At 38.5% G+C, this 10,549-nt stretch overlaps 1 long non-coding RNA gene across 1 annotated transcript in view; it reads right to left on the reverse strand.

Moving 5' to 3' along the window:
- Positions 1-2,451, reverse strand: part of LOC140599106 (uncharacterized) — a 172,008-nt gene extending 169,557 nt beyond the window's left edge. Inside the window, exon 1 of the long non-coding RNA XR_012001844.1 lies at positions 2,320-2,451. This is a non-coding gene — a long non-coding RNA (uncharacterized lncRNA). The remainder of the gene's footprint in view (positions 1-2,319) is intronic.
- Positions 2,452-10,549: the final 8,098 nt, after the last annotated feature.

The raw sequence follows: 10,549 nt of genomic DNA on the forward strand, positions 1-10,549 counted from the left end.
ACCTCTCTGAATAAATGAATGAATAACTAAGTGAATAGGTGGTAGGGAAGAGGAAAATTGGATGAGAGTAATCCTAGAGACTTAGTCAGATGATGCACAACCTTTCAACCATGCCAGGAAGTAGCTTCAGATTTATTTGAATATAATGGGTAGTCATCAAAAGTCAAGAATTCTAGTATAACTATCTCTTGTAAGCTCTTGTTTCTAGAATCCAATTCATGTGTCACCTCTATACAAATCCCGACTCTACCAATCTTCCATCCCCCACCGAAAACCAGCCACAGAAAACTTTTTGTTACTCCTTTTATGTGTCACATATTCAAACTTTCATGTCTTTGCCCTGTTTCTTCTGCCTGGAATGCCCTTCCTTACTTTGTCTGTTTGAGACATGTCTACTCTAGAAGACCATCAAGTGCCATCCATTTTGTAAAGCACTTCCTGGCTACCCCCGAGAGTCATGTGTTTTCTTCACTGGGCTTCCAGAGTACATTTATCCACTTCTATTACAGATGTTATCAATTCACTATGGTTAATTTGTTTACATATTGGCAAATCCCTGAAGGACAAGGCCCATGATCAGTTCTTGGTAAGGCCTCTGCCCCTTGCATAGTGTCTACAACCTAGTACATGCTCAATATATGTTTGATGAAGGAAAATGAGCCAGCAAAAGAGAATAAAAATTAGTATAGGAAATATATGAGAAGCCAAGAGAGCAAAATGTCATAAAAAATAAGAAGGAGTTGGGATACCTGGGTGGCTCAGTGATTGAGCATCTACCTTTGGTTCAGGGTGAGATCCTGGGTCCTGGGATTGAGTCCTGCATCGGTCTCCCCACAAGGAGCCTGCTTCTCCCTCTGCCTATGTCTCTGCCTCTCTCTGTGTGTCTCTCATGAATACATAAATAAAATATTTTTAAAAAGAGGGATTTTCAAGAAATAAGAGGTAGTTCTTCAAAATTTTAAATAAGCTGACATGTCATTATACTTAAAAAGTAGGAGAGATTTGAAAATAAAATAGTCAAGATTAAGTAGGAAATAACAGAATTTATCTGATATCTAAGCAATAATTTAACATGAGCATTGGGGTGCTCAAAGCATCATTAAAAGGGCTGGATAAATGGGGTGTAGACTGTGCTCCCAGAATCCTTAGAAGGACACTGAAGAACTATTTTGCTGGAGTAACCTCAGCCTCTGCCACAATGGGAAAGCTAGAAACAAGGAGGCCACCACAGGAACTATTGGCTCCAGAGCCATTACTCCTGCTAGGTCTGCACCAGACGAAACAGGTGTCCTACACCCTGTCCCCTGATACCAATGACTGACCCCTAAATCTCTGCTAATGCTTCCCTGGGAAAACACATCTCCATGACCAAGTGCATTAGTTTTCGATTGCTGTGTAACAGATTACTACAAATTCTTAAAACAACACCCATTTATTATCCTAATTCTGTAAGTCCAAAGTCTAGGCAGACTCAGCTGGGTTCTCTGCTTAGGGTTTCTCCAGGTAGAAGTCAAAGTGTCAGCAGCTTGGTTTCTTATCTGAAATCCCTAGAGAGGAATCTACTTCTAAGCTCATTTGGGTTTGGCAGAGTTCAGTTCCTTGTTTTTTTGACTGTGGGCCAGGGGTCACTTTTAACTTCTGGTGGCCATTGACAGTTCCTGACAGGGGCTTTCTTACAGGCCTTCCCACAGCATCACAGCTCGGACAAGATCCTTCTTATGGAACCTGCCTCCCCTCTGATTTCCATTACTGCCTCCAGCCAGAGAAAACTCTCTGCTTTTACACGAATTTGTGTGATAAAATTGGCCCACCCAGGTAATCTCTCTATATAACACAACACAATCACAGAAATAGTGTCTCTTCATATTCACAGGTTCCCAGGATTATTAGGGTATGTAATCTTGGGAGCTATTTTTTAGAATTCTGACTACCACATCATATTTGGGGAAAAAAAAACAGTAGAACCAATTTCACCTTTTTTTTTTTAAATTTTTATTTATTTATGATAGTCACAGAGAGAGAGAGAGAGAGGCAGAGACATAGGCAGAGGGAGAAGCAGGCTCCATGCACCGGGAGCCCAACGTGGGATTTGATCCCGGGTCTCCAGGATCGCGCCCTGGGCCAAAGGCAGGCGCTAAACCACTGCACCACCCAGGGATCCCCCAATTTCACCTTCTGAATTAGTCTAGATTCTCCAGAGAAACAACCAATAAGATAGATATATATTAATATATTAATATATTATTTATACATTTTTAAATATATGTGGGTGTGTATATACACACACACTAAGAGATTTATTATAAGGAATTGGCTCACATGACTGTAGAGGCTGACAAGTCCCAAGATCTGCAGGATAAGCTGGCAAGCTGGAGACCCAGGTGAGCTGATGGTATAGTTCTGATCCAAAGGCTAGCAGGCTCAAATTCCAGGAAGAACCCATGTTTCATTTTGAGCCTGCAGAAGAAACCAATGTCTCAGTTAAAGGCATCCAGACAGTAGGAATTCCCTATTATCTATGGAAGGGTCAACCTTTTTATTCTAGTCAGGCCTTCAATTCATTGCATGAGGCCTATCTACATTATGGAAAATAATATGCCTCCTCAGTCTACAAATTCAGATATTAATCTCATCTAAAATACCATCAGAGAACACCCAGAATAATGTTTAATAAAATATCTAGACTCTTGTGGTCCAGTCAAGTTGACACATAAAATTAACCATCACATCTTCCAAATTTCATGCAAGTACATCCAACTGGATGGCTTAAGTCTTATCCAGAACCCCAGCTACAGAGGTATCACATTCACATGCACACACTTACACACACACATATAAATAAATGAAACAAAATTTCATGAAACGTTACCTTTACAAAGTATAATGTACTTTTATATTTTCTTTATGGTTCCATTTCATGTTAAACCATTCTGATTTTGGTCCACTAAACAGTTTCATGACCTTCCAAAGAACAAGGCATCATTAGGAAGGTGGACTGATTTTGAGGGTCAATCTTTGAGAAGTAGTATTCCTTCAGTTATATGCTTCAGTTATATGTAATGCCGTATTTGCAAAGTTGAACTGAATATAGAGAATAGGCTTTCAATTCAATCCTAAAACAGACTAAGAAAATTCTGGATCCTTTTACAGGGGTATATCCATACTATCCAATAAAATCAAACAATGGATATTAATGGATGCCCTTTTGCCATCTCCCACCCCATTCAGAAAGACTAAATTTGCAAGTCCACTGAAATACATGGGACCTATTTTTCAGGGGAAAATGACCAACAAGGGGGTGTTCATGTGCAAAGTGCACACACAACATATCTAAGTGTTGAAGCTTATAGAAATTGTTCACTCCTGTGCTTATAACAAGTGCTTGGGACGCCTGGGTGGCTCAGCAGTTAAGCATGTGGCTTTGACACAGGGCTTGATCCTGGAGTTCCAGGATCGAGTCCCACATCGGGCTTCCTGCATGGTGCCTGTTTCTCCCTCTGCCTATGTCTCTGCCAATCTCTCTCTGTGTATCTCTCATGAATAAATAAATAAAATCCTAAAAAAAAAAAAAACAACAGTGCTTGATTCCCTTTGATTATTGTGTCAGTGCATAAGACACAGCTTAGAGAATGTTGTTACTCAACAATGGCAGCTCTCGGTTTCATGATTCTTTTACACTCTCCACCTCCAAAGGGTGAACCGTGTCTCTGCAATAGAAAAGGCCCAAAATAATTCATCCACTTCCCACCATTCGGTCTCCCTTACTAAGCTGTTCTCCAGGGAAATGACTTACTTGTTTAGATGCTTGGTTTTTGTACCTTGGATAACTAGTAAGCATATTTCTGAGGGTAGCACTTCCATTTAACCGGACTCATGCCCTAGTCAGCTTATTAAGATCAGCCCAGGGAGTCAACTTGAACTGATCCTCTTCACTCTGTTGCTATATCACTAGCAGAATTTCACATAGTCAGATTTAGTTCTTTCTGAGTGAGAACAAAATGAGGAATTTGGCCTTTTTAAAGAAAGATCATATGGAGACTTCTTCATTCAGCTGCACAGGACTGAATGAGAAGACAGGGGCATTGTATGATCTAGGAAGTGAGCTGTAGGGCTAGCTTGTGGTGGTTGTCACAAAACTTCAAAAGTACCAAAAGACTGGAAATGTTGATCCTCTGGGGACTCTTACTATAAGGATTGTCAAAAATCTGGATATATGTTCCATATAGAAGCAATAAAACTCAATCATTCATTTAATATAGATTTAATGGGCACCTATTATGTGATATTTAGAGCTCTACTCTAAACACAGAAGTGATCAAGACAGACCAAGTCCCTTCTTATATAGTAGAGGGAGGCAGGGGACCACTAATTGGTCAAGTAATTAAGAAATGGGCAAGGTAATTGGGGTACTGGGATTTAGCATCTGGGACCTACCACCAGCTCCAAGTTACCTAAAGTAAACATATACTATGTCACCCATCTCATCTATGGGCTGCAGTTTAAGAATTGTGACACATTTATAAATGCTACACATTATAACTGCCAGGGTATCTTCCCTTTCTCCCAATTACATTTATTTTTAAGAAATGATGTGAGTTATTGAAAGATACTGAGGATTCAGAGAATCAGTGAATGCTGGAGGGTTAGATTTGAAATAGCAGCTCTGAAGGTCAAAAGGCACAATATCTAATCATGTTTTCCTTATCAATAGCTTAATTAAAGTATAACTGATATACAATAAACTGCACATATTTAAAGTACATAATTTGGAAGTTTTGACATATGTATACACCCATATACACATTACATCAAGGAAAAGAACGTGTCTGTCACCTCTAAAAATTTCTTTGTGTCCCTTAGTTCCTCATTCCCCACACCTCCCCAATTCCCATTCCTTAGGCAGTCATTGTTCTGCTTCCTGTCACAATATATTATTTTGTATTTTCTAAAATATTATACAAATAAAATTACATAAGACATCTTTTTTTGAGGGGGTGGCTTCTTTCACTCAGCATTTTGAAATTTATTCATTCTGTCGTGTGTATCAGTAGTCCATTACTATTTTGTTTATCCATTAACATGTCAGTGGACATTTGGGTTGTTTCCACAGTTGGCCTATTATAAACAAAACTTCTATAAACAATCATGTAAAAGTTTTTGTTTGACCATATACTTTGATCTCTTTGAGGAAAATACCTGAAAGTATATTTGACTAAGTCATATTCTAGGCTGCATATTTAACTTTTTAAGACACTATAAAACTGTTTTCCAAAATGGTTGTATCACTTTTATATTCCCATCAACAGCATAAGAGAGTTCCAGTTACTCCATATCCTAGCTAACTCTTGGCAGTCTAGTCTTTTAATTCTAGACATACTAGTAATTCTGTAGTGTTATCTGATTGTAATTATTTGTATTTTCCCTTGTGATGTTAAACACCTTTTCATGTGTTTATCTGCCATATATATATATATATATATATATATATATATATATATATACCTTTTTCCATAAGGTGTCTTTTCAAATCTTTTGCCCATTTTTTATCAAATTATTTATCTTCACAATATTGAGTCTTGAGAATCATGTATATATTATAGATACAAGTCCAGTGTCTCACATATATGATTTGCAAATATTTTCTCCCAGTCTCTGTTTTGTCATCTCAAACTCTTAACAGTTCTTTGAAAAGTAGAAGTTCTTAGTGTGATAAAGTCTCATCATATTTTGTTTTGTAATGAATGATGTGCTTGGTGTTATAGCTAAGAAATCTTTCTCTACTCCAAGATCATAACAATTCTTCTTTAGATACTTTAAAAATATTGTTCTACTATGTTCTAGATTACCTTGGTCCTGATGAGACATCTGCTTTCAGTTTTATTTTTTTTTTCCTCTGTATCTCTAGATTGAAGCAATTTGACTATAGTGTGCCTCCATGTAGTTCTTTTCATGTTTCCTGTGCTTGAGGTTCACTGACCTTATCGGATCTATGTTTTTATAGTTTTCATCAACTTTGAAAATTTTTGTCTATTATTTATTCAATTAGTTTTCTTGCCTGTCCTCTTCCTTGGAGATCCAATTACATGTGTATTAGGCCATTTGAGGTCTTATTTTCTCTGTTTCATTTTAGGTGGTTTCTATTGCTATGTCTTTAAGTTCACTAGTCTTTTCTTCTGCAGTGTTTATATGGCATTAATCCCATTCAGTAATCTATAGGCCAGATTTCTCATAGTAGTAATTGAAATTTTTGTCTTAGAAATTTGATTTAGCTCTTATTTATTACTTGCATGTCTCTAACATGCTCAATCTGTCCTCTAATTTCTTAAATATATTGAATATGGTTATAATAACTATTTTAATATTCTTATCTACTAATTCTATTTGTGTAATTTCTGAATCAGTTTCAATTGATTGATTTCTCACTTCCTTATTGGTTTTATTTTCCTGCTTTCTTGCATGCCCAATAATTTTTCATTGGTTGCCAAATAGTGTGAATTTTACCTTTTCGAGTGCTGGATATTTTTAGATCCCTATAAATATGCTTAGTCATTGTTTTGGAATATAGTTTAGTTACTTAGAAATAGTTCAATCCTTTCAGGTCTTGCTTTTAAGCTATTTTAGGCAAGACAAGAGCAGAAGTTAGTTGAGGGATGATTTTTTTCCCAGCACTGACACAGATGCAAGTATTTTCCAAGTGGCATGTAAATTACGAGGTCTTCCACACTTGGTGCCATGTGACAGTGAGTCTTCCCTCTGATCCTTTTGGGTGTTTCTTCCCTTCACCTCCGATAGTATCCTCACATATAAGAGCTGAGCAATACTCAGGTGAATACTCAAGGCACTCTGTTGATCTCTGGAGTTCCCTCTCTGAGCAACTTTCTCCTCTCTGATACTCTGCCCTGTGAAATCTAGGAGCCTCCCTGAACTATGGACTTCCTCTCCACAATTAAGGGAAATTGCTGGGCTCTTCCAGTTTTCTCCTCCTCATACCACAGCCTCAAAACTCTGCCAGTCAGTAAGCTAAGGTCCTGTAAGGATCACTTCATTTATTTCCCAATTTCAGGGATCACTGTCCTTCATTGCCTGATGTCTGATGTCTTGAGAACAGTTTTTTCATATATTTTGTCTACTCTTTTATTTGTTTCTAGAAGGAGTACAAATCCAGTCCCTCTTATTATATTTGGCTGGAAGTAGAAGTGTTAACTCCAAATTATGTTTCAGTATTGAGTCTTACTTCTCTGGTTTTATTTTTTAATTTTTTTCTTCTTAGTAGATTTAACGTGGACATATGGAGAATGGCAATTGCTAGACACGGGGAAAAACTAGAGGGGATGTGCTGGCAGATGGAAAGCAGAGTTTTAAAAGGGAAAAAAAGAATGAGAAGAAGCAAATCATAAAGAAAGGAATGGATAGGGATTATCAAAGCCACTTGAAATCCCAGTTCTCACCTTTAACACACCTAATATGTGGCTGCAGGACGATTCAAGCTATTTTCTTCAAGTTGGAATCTTTAATCTTCCAGTAAGCTTTACTAATCTTTACTGGTCTTCATAACACAGAAACAGAAGCAAAGCTTAGGAATTTGTCATCTGTTTCCCAGAGAGAAAAAAACAAAACAAAACTATTGAGTAAGCAACAAACTCAAAGTCACCCAGAGTACAGTGCCTAGGTGAAAACTAGAAGTCTTAAACATATCTTTTTACTATTTCTGGAATATTCTAGATTGTTCAGGAATCTGTTTCCTGATTATTCAGGAATTGTTTCTGATTATTCAGGATTGTCCAGGATTGTTTCATTATTCAGGATTGTTCACCTTGGGAGAGAGTGAACTCCCAGAGGAAAATACGCTGGACATGGATGGAGCAGACGCCTAGAGTTTTGGCCCAACACGGTCACAAACGAACGAAGAGACCTTGAGGAAGTCACCTTACTTCTGTAGGTCTCAATTTCCTCAACTAGAGACTAGAACAAGGACTCCCACATGAATGGGTGTCAGTGTGAGATAAATGAGATGATGCATGTCAGATTTTATAGAGCCTACCACTTAATATTACATGGAATGTTCTTTGTATTATCTTTTCTAGAAGGATTTGCTTTTTTTTTTTTTTCACTGGAAGGAAAGATATGAATCTGCAACCACGGACTGTCAAAAAAAGAGCTGGATAGAGGACTAGCTTACTGGTCTGCTTCCTTCTTCACACCTAGACATCCTGGCCCCGAGTTCCCTCCAAATAGAAGAATCCGTATCAAAAGACCTGAGATTCACCTGCTAGGTGTCGGAACCTAGATAGATTATTTAGCCTCTCTTAGATATTAAAATGAGAATAATGATAGCTGTCATTCATGGAGCACTTGCTCTGGGTTGCTGGATGCCATATCAAGCACTTTGTACATATAGTCCTTTAATCCTCACAACCCGTTGTTGTTATGTCCATTTTATAGACAACTGAGGTTCAGAGATGTTAAGTAACATGCTCAAGATCACACACAACTCAAGGGGTGTGGCTGGGATGGGCACCAACTCTGCTTCTACATTAACACGTGCATTCCCACTAGTAATGTTACACCGTCTTCCCATCTGCATGATGGTTCAGTGGGCTAAGGGCTACCAATATTAAGGTCATGTGTGGCACGTTGATGCCGTAGCTAAGTTCTTCTTCCCCTCTCTTACCCAGAACATTTTCATGGTAACTGAAATACCACTCCCTATACAGCACAACCTCCCTCAAATGGCTCTCAGAGTAAAGGCTGCTCATTCTTTCGTAGCCTACCCATCTCCCATTCCTGAGAAGGTGAGGTGGGCCTTCACATAAGGTTTTGCTGCCACATCGAGACTATGGTTCCACCACTTTAAATCACTTCTGTAATTCCTCCTGCATGAGTCTCATGCATCAGCTGACAGTCTTCATGCCCCTCTGCCTATCCTCATCCCTGTCATCTCCTTCTACCCAAGCACATAACTGTACTCATTAAAAACATTAACACCTGATTCCCAGGCATTCTCTGCCCAGATTTCTGTCATCATCTAGATAATTTTAATATCACTGATGTTGCATCTAACACTCAAGTCTCATGGTTCCTAGATTCCTTCCATTTCAGCCCCCTATTTCTCCCACTGACTGCAACAATACACTCATCAGAATATAAAGAGCAACTACTTTAGAAACTCATAAATTAACAGCAGGTGAACAGAGGAAGGGAAACAAAACTTGAAGGATGGCTTTGTGATGGTTATTATTATGGGTTTACTTGAGTGGGCCATGGGGTGCCCAAACTAAACATTATTTCTGGGTGTGTCTGTAGAGTGTTTCTGGATGAGATTAGGATTTGATTCAGTGGACTCAGTAAAGCAGACTGCTGTCTCCAGTGTGGGTTGGCAGGATCCAATCTACTGAATAGAACACAGGACAGAAATTTTCCCCTTTGCTCCTTCCTCATTGCAAAATCTGGAACATCAGTCTTCTCCTACCTTGGATTTTCACCATTTGCACCTGTTCTTGGGCCTTTAGACTTAGACTGAACTACACTGCTTTTCTGGATTTCCAGTATACAGACAGCAGATTATGGGACTTCCTAGGCTCCATAATTGTGAGTCAATTCCTCATATTAAGTCAAATACATATAATCTCTATTGGCCCTAATTCTCTGGACAACTCTAACTAATACAGACCCTTATGTGAGAAGTTGTGTTTTTCCCTGTTTTGTCTCCTGTGATTGACCTGAGGGTGACTCTAATGTGAAACTCTGAAGCAGGTATGGGTAGCAAAATGGAGAGAAAACCTGACTTTCTGGCCAGAGACTCCTATTAGAGAATGTGCAAGAAACCTGAGGGTTTTTTCTCTTTTTTCTTCTCTTTGCCTTGCCCTAAGAATATGCCCTAAGAAACTCAGTTGCAGAGCTATCTCCTAGTGAAATAGGCATCAAAACCCCAGGAGAAAATTCATTTTTCTGACCAGATGTACCAAGAGAAGCAGTCCTGCAGCATGGAGTGGGGGAGCGGATCCTCACTCTTTTTATTTTTATTTTTTTGCTATTTTCTTGCCACTCTTCCCCTAGGGAAACTGAGTCTAGAAGAAACGTGCAATAGGAGGATAAGTAAAACACCAAAAGATATCCTAGCCTTCTAGGTGAAGCACAAAGAATAGGATCCTTTCAGAGTTTTTTGCTTTTTGTTTTTAAGATTTTTTATTTGAATGTAGCTAACACACAATATTACGCTCGTCTCAAGTGTACAAGATAGTGATTCAACAAGTTTCTACATTACACTCTGCCCACCACAAATGTTGCTACCATCTGTCACCATATAACACTACTACAATTTCACTGCCTATGTTCCCAATGCTGTGTCTTTTATTTCCTTGACTTCTTCATTCCATAACCAGAAGCCTGTTATCTCCCAGTTCCCTTCACCTGTTTTGCCCACTCCTCCATTCTCCCTCCCCTCTGGCAACCACCAGGTCATTTTCTATTTACAGGTTTGAGCCTGCTTTTTATTTGTTTTTTTTTTTTATCCATTTTTTAAAAATCCCACATATGAGTGAAATTGTAT

Source organism: Vulpes vulpes, chromosome 5 (assembly GCF_048418805.1).
Source record: "Vulpes vulpes isolate BD-2025 chromosome 5, VulVul3, whole genome shotgun sequence".
NCBI classification, from domain to species: Eukaryota; Metazoa; Chordata; class Mammalia; order Carnivora; family Canidae; genus Vulpes; species Vulpes vulpes.